Raw genomic sequence first — 17,855 nt, forward strand, 5'->3', positions numbered from 1 at the left:
GAGGTGAAGAATCAGGATATTGCCACGTTCAATAGAAAAACCCATTAAAATGAGTTAAAAATTTTGAAGTTCAAGTTTTAAGTTCTATCTAGCTAACTTGTTTCCCAAAGCCATTGGTTATCCTAAGATAACTATACTCTCACCACAAAAACCTATACCTCTTCTTGGCATCTTGATTGGGTCCCAGTGGGAATCACTGGAAGCTGTGATGTCCCCACCACTGGGAGCTAGTGAAGCCTGAATCTAGGCAAAGTGTTTGTGAGGTCTTACCAGTCTTTGGTGGCAGTCTGCATTTGCTGTAGTCAGAAATCAATGCTTTGGGAGCTGGATGCTTATCCTGTATATATTTTCTTTTTCATTTCTTTTCTTTCTTTCTTATTTATTTATTTTTGAGACGGGGTCTCACTCTGTCATCCAGATTGGAGTGCAGTGGTGCAATCACAGTTCACTGCATCCTCGACCTCCTGGGCTCAAGCGATCCTCCTGCCTCAGCCTCAGAGTGTCTGAGACCACAGGTGTGCACAACCATGCCCAGCTGATTTTGTTGTTGTTGTTGATTTTGTAGGGATGGAGTCTTATTATGTTTCCCAGGCTGGTCTTGAATTCCTATTCTCAAGCCATCCTCCTCCCTCGGCCTCCCAAAGTGCTGGGATTACGGGTGTGAGCCACCATGCCTGGCCACTGTATTTCCAATATTGTTTCCTGCTGTTCTTCATAATGGTTTCTTCAGATATTTCAGAAATACTATGTCTAAGTTATATGAAGAAAGACCAAAAAAAGCACTTGGTCCCTGCCTTGTTCAGAGTTTTAAAGAGAGAGCGGCACATCCTCAGGGGCTGTGAGGAACACTGACAAGAAGCTGGAACACCCTAGGGGACAGGAGAAACTCACTGCCACACAATGGGAGCTACTTGGCTATACTAGAGATTTTCTAAGAATTTTCTCTTCTAAACTTTCCCTTAAACTGCACTTTAAGGGAAACCATTGCTTTATTGGACGTTAGGTGGGTTGAGCCCAGGGTTGAGAAGGTAAACCAAGGTAAAACTGGAAGTGCAAAGTACAGATGAATGAATAAAAAGGCTGGGGCTGAGAACAGTCTCCAGAGAGTGTGGAACGGCCATTAAGATGGCCGGAGAGGGTGTCTGTAGTCGGCTGCCTGTTGCAGGAGACACACACTGTGGCAGTCTCAGTGAACAGCGCCCTCTGGAGCACGATGTCAGCGATGCCCCTCTGGAGTAGTGACATTCTGGGCCCCCAAAGGCCTGTAGTATCATCCCAGGCACTGATGCAAAATCTCTTAAAGGTATTGTTGGATTTAAACTCATAGTAACTCTAGGAGGCTGGGAACTGAGGCTCAGAGAAGTTAAACAACTTCTCCAGGGTCACAAAGCAGAAAGCCAGAAGAGCAAAGATCAGAAGAATCTAGATCTTCCCAACTGAGAAGTCTTTGCTTTTAAACCCTAAAGCATACGTAACACAGTTGGTAAACAATGTAGAGGGAAAGTAAATATTTATTCAGCATCAACTTACTCTGTGCCAGGAATGGTTTTCTACACATTTCCTTGCTTTGTGTAAGTGATCACATAAGAGGGTGAGAGCTAGCAAGGGTCCAAAACTTTTTAGATAGTGAGCATAAAAGGATCAGGAGGGGACAGGGTTCTGGGGTTTTGCAGTATCTACAAAAGCACTACAAGAGGAGGAAGGAGGGGGCTTGATGGAGAGGGCACTAGGTACCCTGAGTTGGATCTGAGGGTGTGTGTTGGAGGAGAAGGCCATAGGCCCTGATGTCATGAGAGGGGCCTGGTAGAGCCAGGCAGAGTTTAGAAATGGTTACGATATCAAGAGAATTAAGAAGCAGCCGTGAGAGCAGCTGAAGATGCGCTGTCCAGCATCATGCTTTTTTTTTCTGGAAGCTTCTGTGGATTGTCCTGGCATAAGCAAACGACCTGAAGTCACCTGGGAGTGACATTTTACATCTAGGGACATCTGTAGACCTCTACAGGGTGTTGTTACTTCTTCTATAGGCACAAGTTTGGTGTGATGACAATGGCTCCTGTGGGAAGAGGAGGCAACCCCCCCACAACCCCGCCTGCCCACCCGCCAACCCACTACCTGGTGGATAAGGAAAACCTGCCAGTGACGATGAGCCGGCCCCGTGCTCATCACTGCTTTAGCAGAGGGCAAAGCTCTTGACCTTGGAGTCAGTGCTGAGGTCATGTTTAGGAAGCAGACTGGGGATACAAAGGCAAAAAGACACATCAGAAGCCCCCGGCCTCCAACCATAGAGGCTGGAGCAGGTCATTTAACCTCTCTGGTCCTGTATCACCTGCTATTTCCTCAGCTGGGAACCCTTGGCACTCTACTGTCCCCCATGCCACCCCCACCCCCTTGCTGACTTCTTGACCTCAAGTTAAATGCCATTTCTCAGAAAGACATGTAAACGTTAGTTTCTCAAAGAAGGAAGAAGATCCCCCTCCCCATTTAAATCAAGTTTCCTCTCCTTGCAATATTTGATTGTATGCTTTCCTTTTATTTGTGGTGTGAACAGTAATTTTAACCGATACATTTACTTTCGTGCTGTCTCCTCCACTGCCATGTCCCCAGTGCCCACCCACCCCAGCACCAGGCAGAGAGCAGAGGCTCAACAGGTATCTGTCAAGGAAATAAGCAAATACAGGAAAGTGTGGATGACTCAGTGTGCTGGATTTTTGAAAGGGGCTGTGGAGAGGGCCATGCCAGCCTAACACCACTCTCTGATGCTGGTGGTGGGACTCAGTACTTGCAGAACCTGAACGGGCAGATGATTAGGTCCCACAGCCTTTGCCTAAGAGGCTCTGCATAACCAAATGCTTACCCAGCTTTCTTGTAGCCTGGGGTGTCCAATAGTTGCTTATTGAAAATCAAGCCACTCCCCTCTGTCGGAAGAGGTTCAGGAGATGATTCTCAAAACCTCATGTATAAGTAGATCTTGGGGTGACCAGCAAGAGCTGCTTGGTTTGGGATTGCACCTGTGGGGATCAGAACTTATCACACTGTCTCTGTCAGGGCCCAGGATGGGGATGAAGGCACAGTAGAGAAGATACCTGGTAAAATACAACACGCATGGCTACTCTCTGGGGGCAGAGGACAGGCCCACACAGAAGCCCGGGTGAAACTTCAGTCAGTCTGGACCAGGAACATCAGCAAAGGCAGAAAGGTCAGCTGTCCAGCATCATGCTTTTTTTTTCTGGAAGCTTCTGTGGATTGTCCCGGCATAAGCAAACGACCTGAAGTCACCTGGGAGTGACATTTTACATCTAGGGACATCTGTAGACCTCTACAGGGTGTTGTTACTTCTTCAGGCTCCGGTGGACTCAACTTTAACCCAAGTTCTCAAACTTCTACCACACGCTCAGGCCACACCTCCCTAACTAGTCCATTCCAGTTTCTAGTGAATTTAAGATTGAAAATTAAATTAACACAATGATCCACAGTCTTTCCTAGTCTCATGCTCTTTTTATTACTATTAAAAAGAACACCGCTGCATTGAAAATATCATTGTACACATCTAGATATTCCGTACTGAAATCACTGTATATTCTCAAAAGATGTATGTAGATAGAAATTGTGTGTGGTGAATCATATTACATATGCATTAGGATATTAGATATTTATAGGAATCCTATAGTGGATTATTTTATAAAGTGAAGAATAGTTTTTGCAAATCAAATAATCATTCTTCCACTTGTTTATCCTGTACGTGAGTTGAGAAGGAGATGGTTGTTCTGAAAACTGGATATATCTGTAATGAAACTGTTCTTAAGTCTCATATTCAGTCACCCACCTCAAATGGCACTGGAGTTTAATGAAGGAATTTCAATGTTTATTAAAAAGTTGTAGCTATTATGTGTGCAGAGATCCTGTTATTAGTCTGACCCTTCTAGTTCTCTGTGGTTTGGATTGGTATTAAATCAACTCAGTCTTTCCAGACCAGAAAGGAATGGATTCCATGTGGACAGGAGGCCTGAACATGCTTTCCCGAGTGTCTGCGACAAGAAAGTGCACTTTGTTTTAAAGAAAACATATAGGATGCCCAACCTTGACAATTTATAAAATGGAAAAAAATTCAGCTAATGTACTGAGTATGAAGACTCAAGGGGACTAGCATTCATTAAGTTGCACAGGCAAAGAAGGCCCTTGTAGCCCAGCTTCCACAGACACACAAGATCTAAGGCACGGAGCACCAGGTGCTTGGGTTCGGAAGGGGATTTGGATGCGTTCTAGGCCCACACCTTGTGTGTTTGAAGCTTCTCTGTCCTAGTCCCATCAAGTGACCTATGGCGTAGGATTTAAGAAGTGGGTTTCCAGTGTTTGAATCTGAAGTCAGTCACTTACTAGCTCTAACACTGGGTACTCAGTGTATCAGTTTCCTTGTCTGAAAAACGGGGGCATTCATATCTAGCTTACAGATGGATAGAAAGGGCTTAGACCACACTTGGACATAGAACATGATCAAGCTATTAACACCTTGAGTCATACTGCGTGCAACTCGTTTCTCCTTCAAGCTCCTGCCATGCATTGAATGAAAGGAGGCAATCCTGTCCCTATCTGTGAGGCCTTTAATCCTGGGCTTCTCTAGCTACTGTGCAGGCTGCAATCGCATCCTGCTTCCCAGAGAGGAGGTAAGAATAGCCAGGCTCTAGGGCAGTGGATTAGTGGGAGAGCCAGCATTTCTGTTGACTCTGTTGCTATGCCCCACGGGTATCACTGACCCTCAAAGGGTCAGTGATTTCCAGTTTCGGCTTGGGTTCTGCCAAGCAATCAGAGTTACATTAATGGGGTGGCACGTCATCACCCACCCTCCCACGTCCAAGTGCTTTCTGGGAAAGCCCTGGAGCCAGAGGGAGCAGAGCCAGTAGCTTCGGTGACCCTTTGTTCTACGCCACAGAGCTGCCCTTGAGCAAATGCTGGAGTCTTCTCACTGGGGCTCTTCTTGCTGGCATTTAGCATGCCCTCATCCTCATCACTGGGCAGAGCCCACCCAGGAGCCCTCTCAGAACAGGACACTGCCTGGGAGACTTCCAGGCAGTTGGGTCCTCCAGCAAATGTCTTGAACTGCTCTTGAGCAATCCTGGTGTCTGCCTCTGAAACAAAGAGGACAAGCAGGAAGGGGGCATCCCCCTAGACCTTAGAGCCATGCCAAGGCAGGCAAGCTCAGGGCCCTCACTGAGACCCACCTCCCGGGAGAGAAGGCCTACTGATGCACTTTCTCTCATTCCTTTCCTCGTTTCTTTTCACTCAGTGGTGTGTATAATGACCTGGAAAAGGTAAAATTAAATTCCACTTTATTTGCATGTATTTGCTGTTCTACCAAAATCAAGCCAAATCAAAAGAAGCTTTTCTGCCTCAAGGACGTTCCTTAACCTCTCTGAGCTGCACTTTTCCATACTATACTGATGATTCTAGTGCCTTTGTTGTTATGGGGATTCAGTGAGAAATACACATATCTACATGAAAATGAGTATGTGAATAGCAGCAGCATTATTCACAATAGCCAAAAGGGGGAAATTTTTGAAAGAGTCGATGTCCATTAGCTGATGAATCAATAAATAAAATGTGACGTATCCATACAGTGGAATATTATTCAGCTCTAAAAAGGAAAAAAGTACTGGTAGATGCTACAACACAGATGGACCTGGCAAACATTAGACCAGTGAAAGAAGCCAAAGAGTGTATGATTCCATGTAAATGATATGTTAGAATAGGCAAATCTACAGAGAAAGGGAGTTAGACTGGTGGCTGCCGGGACTGGGGAAGAGGCAATGAGGAATGACTGCTAATGGGCACCAGGTTCTTTTGTGGGTGATAAAAATGTTCTCACATTGATTGTAATGATGGCTGTGCAACTCTGTGAATACACTGAAAACCACCTATCATATACTTCAAATGAGTGGGTTTTACTTTATGAGAATTATATTGCAATAAAGCTGGGATAGAAAACACACACACGTAAAGTGCCTGCCACACAGTACAGTCTCGACCCACTTCCCCTCCCACTCTCACCCCACTTCCCCATGCTTTTAGGCCCTTGTTGGAACCTTGGCTGAACTCAGCACCTGCCTTCTCTAGCAAGGGGCTACTGTGATCCTGAAGGCACCGCCATCAAAATGATTTTCTTTGCCACAAGAGCTTGGAGTATGGAAAGTATTATTCTGCTCACCCTCACTGCTAAACAGAAGCCCCGCTGGTGTGGGAGATGTCTCTTCTCCCAGGGTCTACAGGAGCAGCTCTTCCTTGCTGCTGCCCAGGTGTGTTTGGGTGAAGCAGTCCAGGCTGGACCGTGGGCCCTCACACCCACCCATCCATCCACCTGCACCTGGGCTCCACAAGCCTGAGATCTCGTTTATGTTCGGTTATGTGTTCGGTTATGATCCTGGGTTGGCAGCTCCAGGGTGAAGTCCCTCACACCTCCCAGTGCCAGAGGGCAGATCTGTGGGATGGGAGGAAAGTCACAGGGTCTCTCCTACTACACCAGCCAAGCAAGAGCTCCCTCTCTCGGCTCTCCTGGGAGCTCGGTTTCATTTTCTCCCTCTTTCTCCTTCTTTCAGCACATCTTTTGTTTGAATGTGTTCAGGCATTTTGTTCCTTGCCCATAGCCCTTGTTGTATTCCTGGAGTCAGCAGTGCGGATGTTCCAATTACCATTTGAGCCAGCACTTCCGGAGACTCAGCATGACCTCACAGACAAGCCGGAGCCCCACGGGCCCATTCAAAACCCCTCCTTGCCCTACATTTCCCCAGTGCCACTACTTCCCTCTGCTCCCCACCCCGCACCACATACACCAAGGAGAGAGAAGGATGGAAGGTGACTGGGGTGGGGACCTTGCTGCTTTCTTGGGTGACAACAGGGTACAGAGTTGTGTGGAATCCACATTCAAGGGCTCGCGGGAGAATGACAGAAACCCCCCACTGTGCATGTCCAGAGCTGGGCCCTTTCTCAAAGGCAGGGCTGGATGTTCCTTACTTACTTCCTGAATAAGGGCCACTATCAAGAACTAGAAAGAATATCCCCAACCAGCACCTCTCAACATCCTCATCTGGATTAGCACAAATCGTAATGATCTGTTTGATGACACACCTGCAAGGCCAAACCTAGATCTTACTAAGTATCGTAGATGCATGATGGGTTTGGAGAAAGAAACCGAAGCACCTGGTGTTCTAAGAGTACTAACTCCTATGAAAAGAAACGAGGTGGTCTAGCTGGAGCGCACGTGCAGGCTCCCCACTGAGTCTCTGGCCTTGAAACATATGTCTGGAGTCAGGCTTGAATTCCACCTCTGCAGCTTACTGGTGCATGACCCAGCGGCCTACCTGGGGTTTTTACAGAGCTAATTTCTCAATGTAATCGATTAAGCCTGGAAAACAAACAAACAAAAATGTTGCTAAGAAACGTAAGGAGCAAAAAAACCCTGGAGCTCACTGTGAGCTGTTTACGGTTTTTCTTTCCTTTCCTTTTCTTTTTTGTTGTTTTGGACATGACTGTCTTCCTGATTCCCTTTTCTTACCCTCCCACACTTCCAATAATTGTACCCATTTTCAGTGATGGGTTTATTCTTTTTCCCCAACATCATTTGAGTCCTGACCTTTTGCACCTTGCCAAGGTCCCCTGATCTTCACTGGAGCAGATGGAGAAAAGAGGATAGAAGGAAGACCTCTAGGAATTGCGATGAGATTGAAAACTGGCCTTAGCACTAACCAAAATACTGGCTCCCTGGCACCAGAGGGTGTGAGGTCCAAGCTGCAATCAGCATTAAGATTGAAGACGTTATTGCAAAGAGCCAGCAAATGAGGTTGGCAAAGCAAAGATGGGGCTCCACAGGTGCCTTCAAAGTAGTGAAGGGATAGGCTATAAGGCAGTGTAGAGCTGGGCTTAAACACCACCTCTTCCACTTGTTATCAGAGTGAGTTGCTTTGCTTCTCCAAACCTGAACGTTTAGAGAACGTGAACATGGAAATAAGGAAATCAGCTTCACAGTGCTGAGATAGGATTAAGTGTCGGAAGGCCCAGTAGAGGATTCAGTATGGGGAAAGCCACAATAAATGCCGGGTACCTTCCTTGTTTAGTAGGGCTGAGGGGCTCTGCTGAAGAGTCCACATTCAAGGGCTGTGGACTCTTGAATGAGAGTCAGGATGAAGAGATCAGGACTGGGACAGCCAAAGACTGGGGTGGCACTTGGGGAACTCAGTTTTAACTCCCAGGTCTGGATTTGGGCAGGCAGCTCTCACCTGCCAGACCCAAGGACAGTACCACTGTGCCTGTGTGAGCTGCAGAGAAAATGCAGGAAGGATGCATAGTCCTGCTCCGGGCTCTTGCCAGGTCTTGGAAAGTCTTCTCTCTCCCTCCCCTCATCCCCTCCTGGAGCCTCTTAAAGAAGGCTCTCCCACCAGAACTTACGGGCGGGAAAAGACAGCAGGCTCTGAGCTGCTTTCAAGGGGCCTGTCAGAAGCATCTTTGTGTACATGAGGCCCAGAGGGAGAAGACTCTGTTTATCTGGCTGCTAGGGACAAATTAACGAAGTGGTGAAATCTGTGGATCAGAGAGAAAAAGACTGGCCATGAAACGATAAGATTAGATTACATGAGGAGAATGCAATTGTGCTAGACCAACTGAATTTCCTCTGAGGTTGGCATGACCAGCCTTCCAGACCCAGAGGCAGCCAGGGCACAGGGCTTTGTGATGGATGCCTAGCATGACCCTTTCTCCGAAAGCTCTTGGCCGGGGTTGCAGGTCCCATGGCCACCAGGCTGGGGTGAGAGGTGCGTGTCCACCCTCAGAGCGCAGGGCAGAGAGAGGACCGCAGAAGAGGGAGCGGGAGGGGGCAGCTCCATGTGTGACATATGCGGGGACAGCACATCTGGGTATAGGCATCTTGGACTGAAATTCCTACTCTAAAAAATTTCCTAATACCATCTTCTTTTCCTTCTTAGCACTGAATACAACTGAGTTGATACTGATTTTGTTCAATTCAGATCATCCTCAGCTCTGTCAATGGCACATCACCCCAGAGTCAAGCGAAACCTTCATTCACCCTTAATTCTTTTCTTCCTCTCACCCTCATAAGCAATCCATCAGCAAATGTTGTCTGCTTTTTCTACAGAATATAGTCAGGACCTCTCTGTCCTCTTCTCTTCACATCCTTTGCTGCCAGGCCACCATAATTCCTTGGCTTGGCTACAAAAATGGGCTCCTTGATCTGTCCACCGCCTCTCTCTCCTCCTTGTAATAGAGTCCACACCATCAGAGTGAAGAAGGAGTCCTGAGTATCAGATCATGCTGCTGCCTTGCTGAGACCTCTCTCAGCTTCCCCTTGTTCTGATGACCTCAAGGCCCCATATAGCCGGGACTCTGCCACACACCACAGCCCAAAGTCATCCCCTCTGTCACCTCACTCACTACGTTCCCACTCCCTCTGCTCTACAAGTGAGCGGCACAGCTCCTGCCCTGGGCTTTGGCACCTGCTGCTTCCTCCTTCAGGGCTGCTCTGCTCTAGGTCTTCCAGCGTCTGGCTGCTCCATGTCACTGGGGACCTAGCTCCATCACCACCTTCTTCGAGAGCCTTTCAGCATCCAATCTAAGGACCATCCGCTGCTCCAGTGGGAACTCCATCCTGTCTTGGCTTCTTCCCATCTCTTATCAAGAGTGGCTGTCAGGCTGGTTGTTTATTTCCCTGCTGGTGATGCGTTCACTGATTGTCGATCTCCCCTCTACAGAATGCACCCTCCAGGACAGCAGCCCGTCTTGCCTTCCTCTGAATCCCCAGCATGTGGATCCACAGTGGAGACTCTACAAATCTTTCTTGACCAAGGTCAGTGCCCTTCCCCAGGCTGGGAGTGCCACAAGTGCAGGGACCTGTCAGCTGCATCCCTATGTTATACCCAAATGGCGCATGTCTCCGTGGCAACAGCTAGGGTTTGTTGAAGGAGTGAATGGATGAATGAATGAAAAATGGGAAGGGCGCATACTTTTCAGAGTGATTTGAAGGTGAAGGAAGACAAAATATATAAAAGAGGCTGGCCAATAATAAATGTTCCATAAAGTTTTCGTGAGACTAGTTCAGTCAGGGTAGTTTTCCTTCTCATCCATGGACCAGAAATCACTGACATTAACGGATCTTACTATGTCCCAGGCAGTCTCCAGGGCTCAACTCAGTAGTTACAATCACTCTATGACACAGACCTCATTATTATTCCCAGTGTCTAGAGAAGGAGACCAAACACCAGAGGCTAAGTGATTGATCCAAGTTCACAGAGCTAGAAGGTTAGAATTTAGCCTAGTATAGGACTCAGCGGGCAGCCATGTGTCTACCTTGGGTTTAATTATTGGAAGAAACTCATTAAGACTAATCCTTTCCCATGTGACTTTCTTTGGCACAGACCTGAAAGGTGGTAGTGAATTTGCTATCAGACCCTCATCCCACCAGGCAAGTTACCCCTCTTATGTGATTGGAGGCACAGAAGGGGTGGATTTTACTCTACAGGATTGGGGTTAAATGGGTCCCTTCTAGGCATGGAATTACCACAGGGGAAAAGGAGTGAACACTTGTTGAATCTCTGTCATGTACCAGCAACTGCAGTAGGGGCTCGGCAGAAATTATTTCATTCAATCTCACAGCAACACCATGAAGCAGGTCTAGTTTTCTCTATTTGACAAGGAAGAGAACTGAAGTTTAGAGAATTTAAAGAACTCATATGAGGCTGAACTGAGGAAGGAACGCAGCTCTTTTTGAGACAGGGTCTTGCTCTGTTGCCCAGGCTGGGGTGCAGTGGTACAATCATAGCTCACTGTGGCCTCTTACCTCCTCAGCTCACAAGATCCGCCCGCCTCAGCCTCCTGAGTAGCTGGGACCACAGGCAGGTACCCCACTCCAGGCTAGTGTATTGCTTGTGGAGATGAGGTCTCACTAGGTTACCCAGGCTGGCCTTGAACTCCGGGCCTCAAGCAATTCTCCTGCCTCAGCCTCCCATAGTTCTGGGATTACAGGCCTGAGCCACCGCGCCCAGCCGGAACCCAGGTCTTAACCTGATGTCTCCACCCCAAGTTCCCTAAAGATCTGGTCCAGAAGATGGGTAAATTCTGATGTCTAAGGCAGGAGAGAAAAGGAAGGCAGGCCTGGGGGAAAGGCTGGCCCTCCCTCCTCACCTCCCTTCCCTGCGTGCCCTCTCCTGGCTCGCCCTCCCTTCTGCATCTGTCAGGGCATCTGTAGTGGGAGCCGCCTGTGCTGGGCACTGGGGTACGGCCTTCACAAGACCCAGGAAAGTGGGGGAGCTGGGCAGGAAATTAAAAGGAGCCAAATAAGCAGAGTAATTATAGATTGTGATAAGGACTTAGAAAGAAACAGTAACTAGAAGTGACCTTGAAAAGTACCCGTAAGTAGGCACTGGTGCTGCAGATGGCGCTGGCAGCGTCGCGCAGGGGAGACAGAAGGCGCGCAGGGCCCACACTCGCCTCCGCCGGGGCTCCCGCTTACCAGCAGCAGCGCCCCCTGGCGCCTGTTGAGGGCACTGCGCAGGGAGGTCGGCATTGATTTCAGAGGGGCGCCCGGAAGGACACCTGCCTGGCCCCAGACGGGGCAAGAGTCAGGCCTCAGATTTCTCATCTGTCAGATGACAATGATGCTATCTACTTCCCAGGGCCATCGTACAGATTGAAGGATGCAATGCTTGGGAGAATCTGGATGGAGGAGCGACACTATAGAAACATGATTTGGATTTACGGCAAGAGAGACTTCAGTGAGACATGAAGAACGGTTGACTGAGAGGTCGGCAGGACACCGTGGCGGGTTTCCAGTGAAGAATTCCATACTGACAATGTAAAAGAGAGGCAATGAGTACCTGACATAAGTGCGTGACACTGCCCAGGTTTCACTGTGTGAAATGCATACAGGAGTTCTTGTAGAAATGAATTGATTTTTTTTTAAGAAGTGACTTAAGGGAAGGAAGATGTGACTTAAGGAACTCAGGAAGTCTCTGTGCCGTCACTAAGTCAGGGATTCCAGAAGATTCTCTCTGAAGAACAGTCACCAACTGCATTATTGAAAATTAGCCCACTGCCACCTCACAGGTGGGCCTTGTAACCCACATCAGCTGGACCAAGGGGCCTGGAGACGCAATAGCCTGGAAACAGGGTGACCCCAAGGGGCAGGCGGGATGCAAGCACAGAGGAAACAAGAAAATGCTGAAGGAAGCTGCTCAGAAAAGTAGAAGCAGGTGGCTCTGAAACCCAGGTGTGACCACAAAGGAAGTGCCCTGAAGGCCAGAGACCCAGCTCCACTTAGCAGCTATGTGACAGGTGCATGTCCAGCCCCTTTCCTGGTGCCGGAATTTCCCTACCTGGGAGATGAAGATCATGTTGCCGAGGCCTGCCTGTAATACTTCAGAAAACACAAAAACACTCTATGCGCCATGTAGAGGATTATTTTTATGAACCCCAGGGCAGGGAGCATCAACAGCTCAGAGGTAGCACTGGCATCTCCCTCAAGTGTCCTGCCTTCTCTCCATCTCCAGGCACACGCAGGGCCCACGAATGGCCCAGCACCTGCTCTCCAGTCACTGGTGAAATATGGGTAGCATTCACTGTGTCTGCATTTGGAAATCAGCCCGCCTGTGGTCTGGCTGTTGGCGTCCCTGGGGCTCCCTAACCCACATGGCTAAGCAGGCAAAGACAGAAACTCTGGTGCCGCCAGCTTCTGCCCACGGCGCTTTCCTGTGGTAGGGTGCTGACTGAGCGACTGAAGCAGGGCTGCAGCGTTCACTCGCAGCTGAGACCCAGCATCCGGGGCCCTAGTGGGGCTGGGGTCAGTGGGGATGGTACCATGGAGGAGCATGAGCTGGGACATTTAGAACAGGAGGAGAAACATGCCGCGTGAGGAGGCAAGATGGAAGCAACAGGGCTAGCAGGTATCCCTGCGACCTCAGACAGAAAGGAAGCACCCAGTGATCACAGGCTCATTGATGGGATAGACCCAGGCAACCTGAAGAAAGGCGGAATCAGAGTGATAGCCAGAGGTGACCATCATCAGAAACATACCCCCGCTCTGGGAGCCACTGGAGAGCAGGAGAACTGGGGCTCGCCTCCCTGGTGCAAGCCCAGGTATGAGGGCCTTGTGATAAGATTTTCAAAAACACCAGCCCCGTGCCCTGCCTGTCAGTAAGCGGCCACCAGAACCCCTCCCAGAAAGAGAGATGCAGGCTCTGTGTCTGTAGAAGTTTGTGTCCATTTCCCGCTGAAATGGATTCTTGCCTCTCCACACCCCTGAAGCCCAAGCTTCTTCCTGATCTCCAACCCACATCCTAACGGGTGAGGCTCAAGTCTCATTTCCTCTGGTCTTCAGTGAGGGTGAGAAAACCAGCCTCTTCATAGATGAGAAAGCAGTTTCAACCCCCAGCTGTCGGCTGTGCTTCTCCGGTGGCTGCCTATTCCCAGCTTCAGGTCTCAGTGGATGTGGTCAGTCGCGTGGGAAGGGATTTGCCCGCTGTGCGCTGGGTGCCTGGGTCGCGCCACTCACCTTGCTGCAGTGCCATCCTTCTGCTCTCTCCCCACCCCTTTCTCCACTGCTACAAGATACTTAAGGCATCTTTGTAGAAATCCAAATCTGTAACCACCACAGGCTGGGAAACACCCAGCCAAAGGAGCAGGTGTATCAGTAAGAAGGTGAAGAAAATCTGAGTGCGGCACAGGGTTTTCTCCACTCCCTGGCAGCCTCTGTCCCCAGCAGACGTCACCCTGTCTCTTCAGTGGTCAGCATTGCCCAGCCTGGGCATGAATTCTCATGCACAATGGATTCAGGCAGGACTAGGAGTGAAGAGCCCCATGCTGGAAAGGACTCTCAGATCTGGCCCTGGGGCACGCTCGGGGGTCTCCTGACTCCCCTTCTCCACTTCCTCTGAGAAGATGGAGTACTGGGAGAGGAAACAGCCCTCTCCCCTACCACTCCCCCCATTCCCCAGGGCTGCCCTTGAAGCAGACTGGGTTGGGGAGCCTGGTCGGTGGGTTAAAACGTGCTCATGCTCTGCCAGTCCGCTGACGTGTCACGAAGCCACTCTTGTACCTGTCATCCCTACTCATCCTCTCACGGGGACGGGAGCTTCTGCAGCACAGGGACTGTGTCATCACACTTCACTAAGTCCAGCACAGCAGGGCCTTCCCAGAGTCTTCTAAAGTGACCTTAGCCCACTTAGTTCAGAGATGGCTTATCTCTGAACCCGATTCAAGCTCCCCATACTCTGTGCATAATTCATCAGCGGTCCAACACTTCCCTCAACAGCATCCAAATACCCTGATCCCAGAATGGCCACATGCACCTTCCAGCATGAGACCGGGATTACCCTTATCTCTCTGAACATCTCATCGCTGCACTTGGACTCCAAGGGGCCGCACACTTCACGGAGTCTTCTCTTGTGAAAAGACCCGCAACAGTTATTCACAGTTGCTGAGTTCTCCTGAGCTCCTCAAGGACAAATGGTAGATCTGGTTAAAACCAGAAAGCTCCTGAGAATTTAATCAAGGGCAACGAACCATGAGACTTCCCCTAGAGGTAGTCACCTGAGAGAGCCTGGGCTGTTTTAACTCTGCAAAGACAGTATTAACCTGTTGCTTTCAACCGTGTTGGGTTGCACATTTAAATCTGCTCCCTGGGGATATGGTGACACACTGGTAGACCCCAATAAATACAATTCCTGAATCCCAGCCAAGAAACATTGGTGTGTGTGCAAGTGGAGGAGAGGGAGGGGCAGAGACATTGGAAATTTTAAATAAATGGAAAATTCTGGCTTGTATTTCACGGAGCATTCAAAAAGAATCTTCTCTTAGAAGCATGGGTGGGTCACATGCATCTAACCAGAATGCAAAGTTTACAAAGCATGGTAACGGCAGAACACAGCACAGGGCACATACATACATGCAGACATGGACTCTGTTGCATACTGGGAAACCCATTTTGAAAAATAACAACAGGCTTCTTCTGAGAGGAAATTATTTATCCAAAACAGTGCTGGGAAAATTCAGATTTACATTTTTCCTAGGGCCTTTGAGTTGTGTATTCCTGCAATGAGTGAGCTGGATTTGATGAGGCTTTACAATGATTGTTCAAAATTACTGTTTCGTTTCAATGCTCTGGTTTCTAATGGAATGCTTTTGGGTTGGGTTTGATATTTGACAGATAAGGACCTTAATAACAGTTTTTGAGAAGCAGCTCCTTAGGGCAGAACATCTTTGGATCCTCAATAGTTTTGAAGCGACCTGTTCTCTGCACTATTTTTGGTTTCTTTCTGTTATTTTTCTAAAAAGAATCCTGGAGTTTCATGTGTAAGGGCATCGTTCTTTTTTCTGTTTGCTCACAGATTCTGACAAGGCAGCAGCAAGAAAGGCTGACACTTTGCACATCCTTCACAATCTTCTAAAAGGATGGCTTAAAATCATCCTGCCTGAAACCGGAAACAACCTTTGACCCTTAAGGTTTATTGTTGACTTTTCTTTTTCTTTTCTTTTCTTTCTTTCTTTTTTTTTTAGTCTCACTCTATCACCCACGCTGGAGTACAGTGGCATGATCTCGGTTCACTGCCACCTCCACCTCCCGGGTCCAAGCGATTCTCATGCCTCAGCCTCCTAAGTAGCTGGGACTACAGGTGTGCACCACCAGGCCTGGCTAATTTTCATATTTTTAGTAGAAATGAGGTTTTTCCATGTTGGCCAGGCTGGTCTTCAACTCTTGACCTCAGAGGAGCCTCAGCCACCCAAAATGCTGGGATTACAGGTGTAAGCCACTGCACCAGGCCTATTGTTGACTTTTCTAGGGGTCTTTTATATGTCTCTACACTAATTTTTTTCTTCAGCATTTTTTTTGTAGATGTTTGTTTTTGCTGTTTTCTTTTTCCAGTTTCTGCATACCTTGCTTGTTCATGATGATTTCTGAACCACATAATCAAGCCAACCACTTTTTGCTATTTCACAGCAGTACTAATACTATTCCTGAACCATATATATTTCAGGAGACAGAGCAGATTGAGAAGGCCTGGGCCCTTTTCTGTATTCTTTTGGCTTGAGCCTAGGTCATCACAGTCTTGAACGGGGGAGGGTGAATGGAAGGAAAAGGCTCTGTGCCATTCAAAGTGTGCTCTTTTTGTGGCCTTTGGGAGTCTCTGGCTCCTGTTTCAGAGCTCCACTTCATCCTCGCCTGTCCCCATCACTCTCTGCAGCCGATCGGCCACCAGAACTTGTGCCTTCTGCCTCTTGATAATCTCCCTGATTACCCGGCCGCGTGGTCTTACCCTACTCCAGTCCACCTTGCACTTTGCAGGCAGAGCAACCCTTCCACAATGTAAACGAGATCTTACCCTGGTTCTCACCACCTTCCAGACACTGCCCAAGTTCCTCAGCATCACATACTAGGTCCTTCATCATGGCACCCTGCAGCTTCCCTCACCCCTCCCCTGGTCACCCACCCTCAGCCACACCAGCCTGGTATTCCCTGTGTAAGCCATGCTCTGTCTCATGCTTACATATTTTTGTAAATGCCATTTCCTTGTTCTAGAATGTTCTTCTCCCTGCCTCCAGTAGGCCCCTTCCTGCTCACCCAGGGAATTTAGGATCATGCTTCCATGAGGTCTTCTGTAGGAAAAGTATGATGTACTTTCCTGTGCAGGCAGCGATGACACCATGAGCTACGTTTTTGTGTCGCAGTCCCCACTCATCATGGCATCTCTCCCACTAGCGAGTGACCGTTTCCATGCACATATCCCCTAGCCCAAGTGCCTGCCCTCCAGAGCAGTGTTTCCCAAGCCATTCAGTGGTTTCCCAGGACCTAGCACCCAAAACACAATGAGTTCTCATTACAAGCTTGTTGAAAGGCAAATGAAGAAAAAAACCTGTATGTATAATAATAATAGTCATGAGAAAGACAAGAATGAAGAGAAGACAATAGTCATCATTGGCATCTTAAATTGTGGAGCCAAGGGGAGGAACATTTGGGTCACCCTCAGGATCAAACTGCCAGGCCAGAAGCAATTCCACTGAGAGAGCACCAGGAAGCCTTCAATGCATGGAAACCCTGGGGCAAGTAAAAGGAAAAGCATGTGAGTCGCAGCTAAATCCCTGGACAATCACTGAGCTGTGACAAGGTCCAGGGTAGACTTGTAACCTAGCACAGAAAAACACATTACTGAGGAAAGAAAAGGAACGTGCATGGGGAATTTCAAGTCTTAGCTCTTCACAGCAAAGCATGCTTGGTAATTACAAGCTTCTTATATTTAAAAAAAAAAAAATCAGGCAAACCAAAAGTCACTCACAGCATTAAAGATCAAGACCCACTCACAAGGAATTCACATACTCTGCTTCTTTGCAAGTGCAGTCTTGCACCTACAATGACTTGGTGCACCTCCTTACACAGAAGAAATCCACCTTCATGACTTGAGTATATATATATATATATATATATATATATATATATATATAAAAGCTTTTCTGATGGCCCATACATTCCCAGATATCCCTACCCCATCATGCTCTTAGAAGCTGAAGCTGACTTAGTGAGAATCCATTTACACTAAACAATGTAGAGTAAGACAACACAAGCCAAGCCCACAGCTGAAGGGAGCCCACAAAGACTGCACAGCTCGTCCAATGTAACCAAAGATTCAACCAAAGATTCTAACTGCCCTCCAGCCCCAGGGCCAAGGAAAGGCCCAGGGAAGGCAGCGTGCAGCTCTCAAGCTAATAATCTAGGTACAACCAGCAGATCAAAAGCATCCAGTGAGTGGCTCTGCCAAGTTTCTGTCCATAACAGATCCTTCGCACAATCATGAGGTGTTGCTCCATTTTGT

The 17,855-nt window shown here is 48.3% G+C and overlaps 1 protein-coding gene across 4 annotated transcripts in view; it reads right to left on the minus strand.

The window, feature by feature from the left end:
• Positions 1-17,855, minus strand: part of KCNJ1 (potassium inwardly rectifying channel subfamily J member 1) — a 55,686-nt gene that overhangs the window by 9,467 nt on the left and 28,364 nt on the right. The window lies entirely within an intron of this gene.

The sequence above is a fragment of the Piliocolobus tephrosceles genome, chromosome 13 (assembly GCF_002776525.5).
Source record: "Piliocolobus tephrosceles isolate RC106 chromosome 13, ASM277652v3, whole genome shotgun sequence".
NCBI lineage: Eukaryota > Metazoa > Chordata > Mammalia > Primates > Cercopithecidae > Piliocolobus > Piliocolobus tephrosceles.